We start from the raw sequence: 11809 nt of genomic DNA on the forward strand, positions 1-11809 counted from the left end.
AACAACTTGTAACTGCTGCGGCTGGCTCCGTCTGCCTTTCTCTCTTTCAAGGTTTTTTAGCACTTTGGGAGCACGAGTTGCCCATCCATGCTCGTGTACCACAACTGGTACGCATACCAAAGGTTGAGAACTGCTGAGTTGCACTATTAAGTTGTTCCTTCTACCTTTGTAACTTTTATGGAACAGATCCCTGAATTTATCAAAGATATCCCTAAGAACCGAAATTTTGATCATTTACAATATTAGAAAGAAACTACATCTACATTTATTTGGCTACCGCCTTTGTTGTCTTTCAAACATCTCCTACATCAATACAGAACAAGTCGAGTAACTTCCAATATATTACAATTCCAATAAAACAACATACCAGGAAGAAATTAAAAATATTATAACACTTTAGATCTCTTAACATTAGTGTATGGCTGTGAAACAGCGATCAAGTGAAAAGAATAGAAGCAACTGAAATGAGACAATGAGGATATATCACGAATCTAACATTCAAAATGTTACCATGGGTCATATAAGTTATCGAAGGATCCGTGTAGAAAGAAGAAATCCAATCAAAATGCCATATTAAATTTTAATCTTCGAAATAACCGAGAAGAGATATAGGATGAGCCCAAGAAACTATGGACAGTTCAGCCTCAATATTTAACAGTCATCAACTGCTTAAGTACGGAAATGGGTTAATAAATGTATTCTGTGAAGGTACTGATGAACCATGACATGATCAAGCATGTAATTTAACGCAGATGAATTATGTATACATTTATACCGAAACCAGTAACCTCGTTATATGAAAATGATGACAAATTCAAAATATTAATAATAAAACTCACAATTAAGTTAATTCAATATTTGTCTCTACCTTATTTACCTCCTTTTTATCGACATAGTGCAGAGGAGTATTTAATTAAAGAGTGTGATCCCAAAACTCCCACAGTCCGTTTGGCCATTTTATGATTCATACATATATCATAGGATTAAGTTTGAGACATCTATCATTATATCTAAGCTTGTTTTCTTCGAATACATCGCCAGTCCTTGGCAAAAACTTCATGTTATTTTTCATTCACTCGATCAGTCCGTAGACCAGTGGATAAAAAAGGACTAGTCCACTCCTTCCATAAAAATGGACTTAACGCATTTTGGGATCACGTTCTTCAATTTTGGACCAACACTAGACTCTTTCACATTGCGATCTTCAATAACGGAGACGTCACAAAGAAATAAAAAACAAGGAACAAACATCATAACAATGAAGATAAGTTACCGCCACGAACCATTTTGTTAAGTAGCAGATGCACTATCCACAAAACCATAGTGACAGAAACCTAAATCTCCCGGATATAATTCAGTTAAGAATCCTACAAAAATCTGCCAAAACACGAATTATATGCAAAGATGATTCCTTTTCGTAAAAGTTTTTGGAAGTTAAACTAATAAAATTCTCGGCCTTTCCCCCCTATTCCACATTACTATCAGTTTAATGAATTTCTTGAAAAGGCTACACAGAAAGTCTGATGCACCTTTCACAGTGCTTCTCAGCTTTCTGAGGTCTGACAGCTAACACCCTTCAAAATAATCCCCCAAGGCGTCCACACATCTTTGCCAGCGATGATGCAGACCCTGAATACCATCGGCTGTGTGCAATTCGTCTATGTTTACCACAACTCGGCGAAACGCTGTTAAGATGTCTTCCTTGTTTGCAAACCTCTTCCCATGCAGAGGTTTCTTCAATTGCTTCTCGTTGCTCAGAATGACACTGACGAGCATTTCTACCACAAAGAACTGCAATTTTCACGTATCACCGCTGTTCAACTTTACTTAAGTATATCCTTCTTGGAGTACAGCCTCGAACATAATAACATTTGCGTGTGCAGTCAACTAGCCACCAATGCACACAGACGCAATCTAGAGGTGGCAATCCGTACAGTATATAATAGGTTTTCAAACGTATATACTGAACTATAGGCATCCAATAAGGAAAACTCAGTGCGCAGAAACCAGCGGGCGTGAGTGTCTCGCGCGGATGACGTATTCTCCCGTTCCCAGCATGCTCACTAGCCTACTGAAGGGGGGTAAGAGGGGTATAGCATGTGCACAGCGAGGAGTTTGAGCTGAGTTTTGCTTTTAGGATACCTATAACCATATTTTCGATTATTCGGAAGATATAAGTGTTGCCATGAGTTATGAAATGATCCACGTATAAATCTTTGCTAAATAGTACAGAAAGTGGAAAACACTGAGCTTCTAAGCTTCTGAGTTGCAATTTTGATCGAATGTATTTGGGATTTCTTTATTAATATAGTCGATACGAAAGCTAATTGCACTGCTTAAAATCGAACGGCATATTAGTGGCTATCATAGGAATTTGTGAGATAAAACATATTTTCTTTCGGTTTTGTATCTTAATATTGTTGCTTCCATTACGTTTTCAATGAGTTTTTTCACACCAACGTTTGTTCCATTGCACAATTTTGGTGGGTCAATATTTCGGAAAAGTATTATTGGTGATTCAATATTCAGTAATAAATTGTGTGGCATCTTTCCTTCTGGTTTCTTAGAATGCAAGAATTCAGTTGGATAGAACATAGCGTGCTCACTATCTACAAGTGTAAAGAGAAACTCATAATATGGTGTTGGACTGTGTAATAGCTACTGACTGCATACACTTTCTAGATTTTGCCTTTTATGATGTATCAACAATGTTATTTAATTTTGTACTATTTTTATCCACGGCTCCAAGAGTCGAGTTTAAATTATCAGAAATAAACAAATTACTGCAGAAGAGGCTATTTTAATATGATGCATGCAGGTTTGATCCTATTAATTTTTTAATTATGGTTTATTTAATAACGCTCGTAACTGCAGAGGTTATATCAGCGTCGCCAGTGTGACGGAATTTTGTCCCGCAGTAGTTATTTTACATGCCAGTAAATCTACTGACATGAGACAATCGCATTTAAACATATTTAAGTGCCATCGACCTGGACCGGGATCGAACCCGCAACCTCGAGCATAGAAGGCCAACGCTATAACAACTACGCTATCGAGGCCGACTCCTATTAATCATAATGTTTCATTCATTTAAATAATGCATCGTCCACTCGCCCAATTTCAATGTCGCCAATAAATTTTCTCTCCTTCTTATGAAGGCTAAATTTACAAAATTTGAAAAAAATATCAGTCAAAACGTATAGATTTGTATAGAGAACAAACATGCTATATACCCACATATATAACTCCAAGAGAGTAGCCTATAGCATTTAGCCTAAAATTTCATTACTTATAATTAAATGAAGACTACCTCAGCCAACGTCTTTGTTGCGATAGAAAACCTCTTTCACAAACGCAAATACTTTTTTTTTGGGTATTTACCAAAATCAATAATATTGGCAACTCGTTAAACCTGTTCTGAAAACATCCATGTTCAATTACCTTAGTAGCTGGAAGTACAAAAATCATAAATTAAAACCACAAAAAAAATCAACTAATTCGTCTATTTGGGTTGACGTGATTTTCAAATCAATGCAACAAGCAGGGCAAAGACTTGAACAAAACCTATATTAATATAGACAGAGGCTGGGTGCTGGTGGCTGTTCTGTTCGGTACTACACCACCATGAGGCTGATCCTGCTGGCTGCGACACTGTGCCTGGCGGACGCTGGGCCTCTGGCTCCTCAACTACGTAAGGCTACGTTTCATCTCTTCATCTAAACAACTATTAATACAATTCAGGGCTTTCTTCAGCAAATCTCAATTTTTCCCATTCTCTGCAGACCTAATTCCAAATCAATTAATTTCTAGTTAAACAAACGTAAGTTCAATTCAATTTCAATATTTCAAAGATTTTGTGCATTGCATGTAGGTCTAAAACTTCATTTCTGCAATTTCGAATTTACTTTTCTATTTGCGTCTCTGACTCGTGTAGCAACCGCAAATGGAACAATTTCTGCAAACCACTGAACTTAAAATAATTACTTTAATTGGAATATTATCATGAGGGAGCGGATGTTATTAAAATGGCATTATGTTTCTTTTAACTTTAAAACGATACACATTAATATAGGGGAAATTCGGAAATTTTGGCAAATTTGGCAATATTCTTGTATTTTTTCTATTGCCAAATTTCCTCCAGAGTTTTAAGAAATTCATAGAGTGCAACATCTGAGTGTACTTTTAGTTTTCGTTTCATTCGAATCCACGCATTGTAGTGGCACATATTGTTACTAATAGAAAGAAGTGTTGAATACTTCTTTTGACGTGGTGGATGTGTTGACGTGTGTATACAAAGACGGAAGAAAAATGTTGTTCATTACCTACTTTTGTTTGTGCATTACATATCAAAAGCTGAGATTCCATATTATAAGGTAAGCCATTTATATAATTAATGTTTTCTGTTAATAACTCATCAGTCCTTAGCTCGTTTTATGTTCTTCTTAGCAAAAAAAAAAAAAAAAAAATGTCTTCCGAAGAGTAGTGTGAATTAGCAATTTTCCTTTATAGTGATATATTACTGCTCTCTTTGAACAATAATGTGTATTCGATGGTAAAATTTAAGTGTAGGGACGTATGAGGGATTTTTATAGTCTTTAATGCAGCACTGTGTGTGGTGTGTTGCAGATATGCCAAGGGAACGAGGACATTATTCTGAAAAATATTCCAAAGATGATTTGCGGGCTGCGGTTGGGAGTGTTTTGAAAGTTAGATGGTCGACTTATAGGGCTTCTAAGAAGTACAATGTGCCCTTTAACAACTTAAAGAGGTTTCTGTATGTATCCTCAGGACCCGATGACGTTGTCTTTCCCAAGAAAGGAAGACCTCTAGCTCTAACCGTTGAGGAAGAGCAAAAAGTGGTAACATATGTAATCAAAATGGAAGAACTTGGGTTTGGACTATCGACAACAGAAATTAGAAGACAAGCCTTCAATATAATTAATAAGAGTGGTCGGAAAAATCCATTCAATTTTTTTTTCTTGCTTTAGTTTTCTGTTTATGGTATTTAGTGATTTCTTGTCCCAGTAAATTAAGTCTTATAAACCTTGTACCAATGTTTTATTTTGAAAAACTTATTTTTTAATCGTATTGCCAAATTACCTCTGTACTATTGCCAAATTATCCTGATGAAGTAACAAATCTGGAAACATGTAACTTGTTATTTATTAGTGTGTTATGTGTAAAGTAATTTAGATTTGTAGAATTTTCTTTCAGAGGTTTATTGGGATTTAATGTTTAAACATATTCCATAATAGAGGAATATTTAATTTCAGAATATGTAACTACAAACTGTGTCAAAATACAAAGTATTGCCACATTAGACGAGTCTCCCCTAATAATTCATTTTATGTCATAACAAAACTAAATATGCAATCTTTATGTTGCATTTTTACCATTTTGGGTCGGAAGGTAATTAGAATTAATTTTCTCCAATTCTTATTGATTTTTATAGGATATTTTATATCGTTTTATTTTCCAGCGATTTTACATATAAATCACATAGTTGCTGCTTTTCTACTTTATAAAATTTGTCATTGCTAAGAAAACTAAGCTTCAGTCGGTGACCTTAGTGATCCAATAAGCTGACAAAGACTGTGGTTAGGATAGATTTTACCTGTAAACACGTACAGAGTTCACTGCAGTCTTCTACCGAACTTATTAATTTTATTATTCACTTCGCAGCCCGCAAGCAAGTAAAAATCTAGCCATGGAGGTTATTTTTTAAAATTTCCTTTTAGATCGAAAATGAGGAAAAGGTAGGTGAGAGGAGAAGAACAGTGACGAGAGAAAATGGTTTGAAAATTTTAACTTGTGATCAGTTGAGGTCTACTAATATGCATATAGAAAAAAATATATATATATATATATATATATATATATATATATATATTTGCAGAGGGATAATACATAACTTCATTGAATGAAACGTTTTTAAATCATTTTCTTCTGAATTTAAATTGGACCCATAAATGCATGTACAATATATTACTGCCACATATTATGTAATACATTAATGTTTCTATTACTTAAATTCTTATGATAAGCCATTTTCAATTGATGAGATATAAAACTATTTTTTAAAATTATTCACTCTTATATAGACAAGCTAAACAGAAGAAGTTTCAACCCTTTCCACTAACAGAGAGTAAAAACAATATATATATATATATATATATATATATATATATATATATATACAGAGTGATTCAAAAGTCGCGCGACATAGGACATCTCCGTTATTAGTGTAAGTACAAAAAATAGTTTCAAATAAATGTTTTAGATATTGGTACGTGTAGTTCATATGCAAATTTTAAAGAAAATCGTAAGAGCTATTTTCGAGAAAATTGCAACAAACATGACCGCGTTTCAAGTAAAGTACCAGTTTGGTTAGGGAAAACGCATCCAAAACTGAGATGTCACATCTCTGGAGCGTACGAAACTTAAATTAGAAATGTGGTTTGGGTCGCGCGCCGTAATTAATAAATTGTGTTTTTTTTTGTGTAGACAGTTGAGTAAGTGCTAGTTTCAATAGTGAACCAGGTAGCAACAGACAATGTACACAATTCCTGAGAGGATGGAAATGGTTCTCATCCATGCGGGAAGCCTGAGTCTATGGGAAGCAGCAGAAGAATATCACAGACGGCATCCAGATCAACCTACCCCATATCACGGAAGCATTGGTCGTTTAATGGAACGGTTCAAGACTGCAGGCAGTATCCACGACAAAAAACGTTCAGGGGAGCCTCGTTCAGCAACAGGGGATGCAAAAGCAGCTAGTGTACTAGCTAAGCTGGTAGTCAGTCCATCACGGTCAACCAGGGAAATTGCGCAAGAATGTGGCACCAGTCAAGCGTCCGTGTCCAGGATACTATCCGTCAATCATTTCCATTCCTATCGAATGCACTTTGTGCGGGAACTGCATGTGGATGACAAAGATATGCGGGTGCAGTTCTGTGAGTAGTTTTTTGAACGACGAACGCACCAGCCAAACCTTGAAGCTGATATTTGTTGGAGCGATGAGGCCTGTTTCCATTTGAACGGAACAGTGAATCGACATAACGATGTGTACTGGGCAACCGAGAACCCCCACATAGCTGTAGAGGTTCATAATCAGTTTAACCCAAGATTAAATGTGTGGTGTGGCATACACGGGGATGTTGTCATCGGTCCCGTGTTTCTGAACAACAAGCTCACTGCTCCACTGTACAGATAGCATCTCGAGGCTACACTGCTGCCCTACTTGGATGATCTGCCCCTAGGAAGAAGACGTGGGTTTTTCTTTCAGCAGGATGGAACACCACCGCATTTCAGATTGACAGTCCGCGAATTGCTGAATGAAGTTATCCCTGGGCGTTGGATCGATCGCAGGGATCCAGTGGAATGGCCGCCTAAGTTGCCAGATTTAACGCCACTTGACTTTTTTCTCTGGGGACATCTCAAGTCTGTAGTGTACAGCAACAGGCCCCGAAAACTGGATGAACTGCAGGGGCAGGAGAGAATGTGCACAAATAACACTTGCAGTGTTACGTAATGTGCGGAGCAGTTACCTCAACCGTGTACGGATGTACCGTCAACAAAATGGCCAACAATTTGAACACTTACTCCATTAATGTGCATGTGGAACAATTATACAGGTCGTGAAAGTTCAAGAGTTAAAAATGTTTCAGTTTGTCATTGTGCCTCTCAACTTACTCACCTGTGAACACAAAAAGCACAATTTATTAATTACGGTGCGCGACTCAAACCACATTTCTAATTTAAGTTTCGTACTCTCCAGAGATGTGAGATCTCAGTTTTGGATGCGTTTTCCCTAACCAAACTGGTACTTTACTTGAAACGCGAACATGTTTGTTGCAATTTTCTCAAAAATGGCTCTTACGATTTTCTTTAAATTTTGCACATGAACTACACGTATCAATATCTAAAACATTTATTTGAAACTATTTTTTTGTACTTACAATAATAACGGAGATGTCCTATGTCACGCGACTTTTGAATCACCATGTATATATTCAACATTAATATGTAGAAAAATATTTCCAATAAATTAAACAATTTTTAATAGAGAAAATATTACAATGGCACATAAACTCAATAACAAGCTCAATACTACTTCAAGTAATGGTCTCCAAAAACATAATAAATTACACAATAATGGAATCTACAGTTTATAATGTTTAAAGTGCAAAAGAAAATACATAGGACAGACACGGGAATTTCAAAGTCAGATATGGGAAAAACATATCTAACTTCAGAAATAACAGTAGAAAATCGAAGTACGCCACTCGTTTGACAGAAACGGGTCATGAGTTGGGTCAGAGTACTGACTTCTTCAAAACTATAAAATCGTTTTCTAATAATAAATTAGTAAATATTGCTGAGGAGTTCTATAATAATAAATGAGAATTTGGTTCACAATAATAATCCTTTGTATAATCTCTAACCCGCTTAAAATAGTTCTTCATTCTAACATAGTTCATTTCAATACGCAGATACGAGAGCAAAGCGTATTCGGCAATTCCAAGACAGTCGAACATACACATGTTAATACATGGGTGTCCAAGGGCCTGTAGAACCAGGAGATATTCCACGTCAAGCATATCTGCTAAGGTCAATAACTTTCCATATAAACTAGGAAAAACGACCTTAAAGAATATGCGATGCGGGTTGCTTACGCCAGGAGTTGCCTCGTACGAGTTACAATAATTAATGGACATCTATGCGCTAGTAGATATCATCGCATCACAGACTTTATTAGTATTACTTAAGTACAGACAAACACGTCGTATAACATAAAATCTTGTAACATTAACTGCTATAATATCCATATCTGTTACACATATCAGAATTGACCATATCGAGGTATTCATGATATTACCAATGATGCTGCATCGTCATCTTATCTTATCACGACAACATTAATCCGAGATAAATTTGTAATACACTTGGACTTGATATTTAATGATAAGATGGATTCTTAATGTTTTTACAAATACGACATCAGTACGCACATTTTATGGCAGTTTTAAATAATCTCGCTCCCTAATGGCAGCATTTAACAAATTTTAATTAATCAACGTTCGTTGACAATTCAATGCAATGATATCACTAGGGCAGGAGAAAAGTATTGGTATCAGGGTAGTAAATAATTTCTATATCAGGGCCGGGCATGAGAGCGGCTCCATTTAGCAGGCCAGAGCTGCTCTCGCTCGGCAAGGCAAGCCAGAGCAGAATGCTCACGCAGTGGCGAACTCACATTACAGCTACCTTCCCTGCATTAATATAACTAGAGCAGGTATGCTTAAAATTGTAAAAGCCCCGATTACACGGATGATGCTGCACTGCATAACACACACAGTGTACGGACTGGGCTCCGCAACTACATTACAGCACCGCCCGCGGCATCGCTCTCATACCCTTACAAATATGGATAATAAACTGAATTTGAAAAAGGAAAGAATATACACTGTAATATTCAGTTATTACATTGTCTATTATATTTAATATAGTTATGATATTATTATCATATCATATATAATGTTATTTTCATATTCCACCATACATTGCGGTCTGTTCAACATATGCATTCTTTTCTGCAAGTAATCGGAAATCTATTTCCAACGAATTTACTCAATGCGCAGCTGGCTCAAAAAATGCTCACCTGTTAATCGGGATCTATGTTTGGATTTAGCAACTTTCATTCTCTTAAATAATTCTTCGCACACATAAGTCGAGGCAAAGGTAGCTAACATAGTGGCAGCGAATAAGCTCATCGTGGGATATTTCGTTTTGTTCATTTTTTAATACTTCTATGCTGTAGAGTCATATTCTCTGCATTTAGTTCTCAATTCTACGTCACTTTGTATATCAATTAACTCGTCCTGGAACTACACTCTCACGGATTGCACTAAATTTACTACGAAAGGATTAACAAAAATATTAATACCACTTTCCATACGTCTAAAATTAGTAAATCTGTGTTCTGTGAATTCAAATTTGAGTTGTTCCAGTACACAAATATAATTAACTATAATTTTTTCAGGCACCATATATCTCTTTACAAGTTCACCATCCGTGAAGGGTTTTAGTGCCTTAGCTAATTCCCAACACACTACATAACTTGCTCCTAAACATAGACTCTAAATTCTTCGACTCTCTTCAATGTTTGGCCTTTCATTAAGTGCTTTCAATTCTTGAAACTGTAGTGCCTCTGAAAAATTATTTTATCATAACATGTATTTCTGTTGAAATAAAATCGCCACAATAATAATGATAATAATAATAATAATAATAATAATAATAATAATAATAATAATAATAATAATAATAACAATAGTAATATACCTAACAATAGTAATAACACTACTACTAATATTAATAATAATAATAATAATAATAATAATAATAATAATAATAATAATAATAACAACGTTGGTATATGAGTACATATTACAGAAAACAGCTTCCCTGTCACTTCGGCATGTTCCGGATGGCAGAGCCTATAATGTCATTTTATGTTGCTCAGTAGTATTCCTGACAGTACCTTACAACATAGTAAACACTTTAACAAACTCAAAACAATATGGTATATGTCGTTTGCCTACAGAAGGTTTTGACTGTGTCATTGTCCCGCACTGTTCGTGCGTTTAAGTACTTGAACTGCCTTCCGCAGTCATCCGTCGAGCTTCGAATGAGGAACAGCACGCTCTACATTCGAAGGTTGTGATTACAGAACGTAATCGCGAGTCAGAGAATGAGCATACCTGAACTAGAGCCACGGTTGTTCTAATCATTCAGTCTGTCAGCACGTAATAGTTTATAAGAATATTACATCAATCCATTGTACAATACAGACTTTATAACACTCTTATTAATTTAATGGAATAAACTTCGCTCTTTGCATACACAAATCATTAGTTCATTTACATAACCCATACGCACATACTGCCATCTCTTTACCACGGTTCTACGAGACAGGCGTATGGCTTTCCCCTACCCTCTGTGGACAGAGTTCATCTGCCAATAAAATTAAACATCGCTTGATGAATTCACCTTCGTTGAAAGTTTTCAATTCCTTTGCAATTTCGTGGTAAATTTTGTAGCTAATTCTCATGGCCGATTCATTATGTGCATTATTGTCATCCTGTAATATAATATAAATATTAATATGATATGACATGATAAATGATATGATATATGATATATCATAAACTGTAATATACTATACTATGGTATAACATAATACTTGTATAATTCAAAATTATACATTACTAAATGTATAATAACTTATAATGCAATATAAATATCAAATAGATACTCTAATATAATGTACCTAAGAAACATTTTCTTTAAGTTATTGTATTAATTTATGGCGTTCATTACCAACATATTTGTCATATTCAGTAGCATGTTGTAAAGAAAAATGCCGTTGGATATTGAACTTCTTATTCGGTTGGAGTGTTTTATGACAAATTAAACACTTTGCTAATCCACTGTTCTCTACGAAAAAGAACTCGTCCTCCTATGATACATTAAAAACATTGGGAGTAGTGGGCCGCTTTAAAGTATAAGCGGAAGCTCCGCCTTCAAAGTTCGCCATCATACTGCAGAATCGCCACTGCACCGACACTGAATGACGTATAGTATGCATACGTCACAGCGCTCGAAAGAACCGCTCTTTAAAGCTCACAGCGCTCATTTCTCAGAATCACGTAATGTGCCCAGCCCTGTTCTATATACTACAATGTTTACAAAATGCGTCCCGTTGCAGAGTATCTCTACTGTCTGTAAGGAGCAGATAGAGTGAGAA

This window comes from Periplaneta americana, chromosome 5, assembly GCF_040183065.1.
Source record: "Periplaneta americana isolate PAMFEO1 chromosome 5, P.americana_PAMFEO1_priV1, whole genome shotgun sequence".
Taxonomy (NCBI): domain Eukaryota; kingdom Metazoa; phylum Arthropoda; class Insecta; order Blattodea; family Blattidae; genus Periplaneta; species Periplaneta americana.